The sequence below is a fragment of the Argopecten irradians genome, chromosome 9, assembly GCF_041381155.1.
Source record: "Argopecten irradians isolate NY chromosome 9, Ai_NY, whole genome shotgun sequence".
Classification (NCBI taxonomy): Eukaryota; Metazoa; Mollusca; class Bivalvia; order Pectinida; family Pectinidae; genus Argopecten; species Argopecten irradians.
The window spans coordinates 15856846-15860752 of NC_091142.1; the positions used below are offsets into that span (position 1 = coordinate 15856846).

The window sequence follows — 3907 nt, forward strand, 5'->3', positions numbered from 1 at the left end:
AAAGGATAAGATACTAAATTTAGTCGCCTTTTATGATCATGCAACTATGATATATCTTCTGGATATGTAAGTCCTGTTTTCCAGAGTTTTTAATTGTGAAGAAACAAGCACTTTAAAATAGGCAAGAGTTCCACCATACAGAATACATAACATGAACATACCATAGTCTCCCAAAACACACAGCATGTTGTTCTGACCCTGGCTGTAGATAGGACGTTAATAAATCCAACAAACAAAAGATTGAATATCAATTATTTTGATAATTCAGGATCATATTGTATTTTGCCAAGATACTGTTATGTACACCTGGAAAATTTGTTCACTACCGGGGAGGTTTTGATTGTATGTTTGTTTGTTGTTTGTCATTAAACTGAAGGCCAAAAGTGAGGTGTGTCAAGGGAGAAGTTAGCAGTTTGAAAGAAAAGAAAAGAAAAGATCCTTATAATATAGGCAGCAAGTACTATTCAAACGCCCTCCCTGCATGGCCATAATTTAAACATTGAAGTAGGCCTTCATCCCAGCATGCTTCAAGACCTAATTTCAGGACACTAGGTCTACTGGAGAAGAAGTTCAATTTAAATCAAAATCAAGCACCAAACAGCAAATCAATGTACACGCACAGTCCAATGGCTCAGCCAATCATTCTGTTGTTAATATTAAAACATAGTTGTGATGTCATTTATCTTTGTTTCTGTACTTTTACTCCCGGATTATCGGACAATTACCTATAAATGTCCTATATGTTACCTTTTACTGTCAAGTATGTTACTCTAATATAAGACAGTAAAAGGTAGCATATGGACGAATTACATAATACGGATGAGTATATGTCTACGGGTAGTGCTGAAAGTGTGTACACTGCATTATTTGAGGCACAAGAATCTGTTGGGTTTACTGCTGAAACACTAAGGCCAACATCACCAAATACGCCTAGTCTTGTCTGTGCAAATTTAGATGGGGCATCCGTGAATTTTGGCTGTAAAAGTGGAGTGGCTACCCGTATCAAAGCTGTGTTGCCAGATACTATAGCCATTCACTGTGTCGCCCACAAATTAGAATTGGCAATTCTAGATGCTAATAAGTCTATCAAATACATGGCACAGTTTGAAGCCACAATAAAAGGAATGTTTTCCCTTTACCACTTTAGCCCAAAAGACGGAGGGAATTGACAGAGATAGCTGTGCTGCTCAATACCACACTTTCCCAATTGAGCAGTGTCAAGCAAGTGCGGTGGCTATCCAGCAAGTCAAGGGCTATAGAAGCAGTCCAGAAGAACCTGTGTTCCATTGTTGCGCATCTAGAGCATGATGCTGTTGCTGGTACTAGGGCTGATGACAGCAATAGAGCACGTGGTTACCTTAAGCAGATTAGTACCCTTTCTTGAGGAATCTTTTCTCTTCTTCCTAACTGACTTTATCTTTCCTAATGCCTCCCTTGGCACCGCCTCACTTTTGGCCTTGAGTTGAGCGTTCGCCCCTGTGAGGAAGGCTCTGGGTTCTGTCCCCTGGCCGAGACACACCAAAGTCTATAAAAGTGGTAGTTTCTGCTCCTGCTTAGCGTTCAGCATACAGGGAGTGGGACGACTGGTTCGCCCGTTGTCAGTATAATGTGACCGGGTGGGGTGTGTTGCTTGGTGTCTTCGGCGGCATGCTTCAGTGATTTAGCACTATAAAAAGGGCAACAGTTCCACTATACAAGAAGACACAACACGAACATACCGCAGTCTCCCAGTACACTCACCTCACACAACATACACGCAGCACACCGCATACATGGGAGGCCGTCCTTACATGACCATAGCTGTTGATAGGACGTTAATAAATCAAACAAACAAACAATTGAGGAGGCTCTACTTTTTCTTAAGATTACCTCCCTATAGTATCAGAGCTCTCCCGAGCATTTTAGACTGAGAATGTCCTTGAAATTGAGCTACCTTACCTGGTTGAAAAATCACTGGTTAAGCTTCAAGCTTTTCAGGGGCAACTGGGTAAAAATATCCAGCGGTTCAAAAGCTTGTATGACAGCAGCACAAGGATGTTCGACAGTCTGAAATCGTCCACGCCAAATTGCGAGCCATTTCGGTATACAGAGTCTGCTGACATGATTCTCTACTTAATAATACTATCACCTATATCAAGAAGAGATTCCAGGATATTCATGGAGCACCGTTTTGCTACCTCAGTGTATTTGACTTTCGGTCATGGCCTTTGGACAAAGGAGACCCGTATGCACATGACAACAATGAGCTCAAAGAACTCCATACCAGCACTCCAGTTGCACACTTTTTCTCTGACGAGGTAAAGGAATGTATACTGGAGAATGACTAGATTTCCCTGAAACTCCATTTGAGATCTTTCATGGGAAATCCTCTTCTTCAGGGTTATAATCTTGTGCTGCAGGATGCCGCCTTCAAGGAGTCGCATATAGGGAAGCCTGTCAACAAAGTGTTGACAATATTCCCTTGCACTGCAGCATGTGAAAGGGGGTTCTCCAAACTGAATTCGGTGAAGACTGCCCTTAGAGCTACTCTTACTGCAGCTAACCTTCAAACACAGCTCTTCCTCATGAATGAAGGCCCTGAGTTGCATGACTTTGACCCTTCTCCATCCATTTTGCAATGGGTGAAAATGGGAAGTGGGACACGTTGGAATTGGTGATAATGGGAAGTAGGACAAGGCATATTCAGGGCCACAACTTCATGAGGAAATATCTAACATGGCCAGCACTTCTCTTCAGGTGTCTGGAAAATAGAAGTTGTTATAATGTTAGACTGCCACTCTCTGTAAACTTCACCTACTGTGTACTAATAAAATGTATACTGTTTTAATTTCTTAACTTTTCATATCACCATCTTCATATCTCTGTTCTGTTTAGTGGGTTGTAGTGTTACACTGTAGAAAGTTACTCTTGGTTTGGTTTATTTATTTTTACGTCCTATTAACAGCCAGGGTCATATAAGGACGTGCCAGGTTTGTTGGTGGGGGAAAGCCGGAGTACCCGGAGAAAAACCACCGACCAGCGGTCAGTACCTGGCAACTGCCCCACATGGGATTCGAACCCGCATCCCAGAGGTGGAGGGCTTGTGGTAATATGTCGGGACATCTTAACCACTCGGCCACCGCGGCCCCAGTACACTGTAGAAAGTTACTCTCAAAATTGATAGTTTGTTTGTTTGATTTATTAACGTCCTATTAACAGCTATGGTCATGTAAGGACGGCCTCCCATGTATGCGGTGTGTTGCGTGTATGTTGTGCGAGGTGAGTGTACTGGGAGACTGCAGTATGTTCGTGTTGTGTCTTCTTGTATAGTGGAACTGTTGCCCTTTTTATAGTGCTATATCATTGAAGCATGCCGCCGAAGACACCAAGCAACACACCCCACCCGGTCACATTATACTGACAACGGGCGAACCAGTCGCCCCCTCTCTGTATGCTGAACCTTCCTCACAGGGGCGAACGCTCAACTCAAGGCCAAAAGTGAGGCGGTGCCAAGGGAGGCATTAGGAAAGATAAAGTCAGTTAGGAAGAAGAGAAAAGATAGGATCCTAAATTTAGTCGCCTTTTACGATCATGTAATAGGGGCAGGTACAATTCTAACGCCCCTACCTGCAGGGCCCCAAAATTGATATAGATTGATTAAAAATAATAATATAAAAAATAATTGTGTCCTCCGATAAACACGCCATGGCTCTAATGGGTGACATGTCTACTTTGACTTACACAGTATTTCATTTAAAGATTTGGGCTTAGTTACAATCTGTTTAATAAACGTTAGAGAAAATATTCCGTAAAAAAGGTAGGTATCGATTAGATTTTCTTATTTCTAAATTTGCTTTGAATATATTCACAAATGCTGTGATTGTTTGATTTATTAACGTCCTCTTAACAGCCAGGGTCATGCAAGGAC

General features: G+C 42.2%; 1 pseudogene; it reads left to right on the forward strand.

The window, feature by feature from the left end:
• Positions 1 to 797: 797 nt before the first annotated feature.
• LOC138330558 (zinc finger protein 862-like) lies at positions 798 to 2657 on the forward strand (annotated as a pseudogene).
• The last annotated feature ends 1250 nt before the right edge of the window (positions 2658 to 3907 follow it).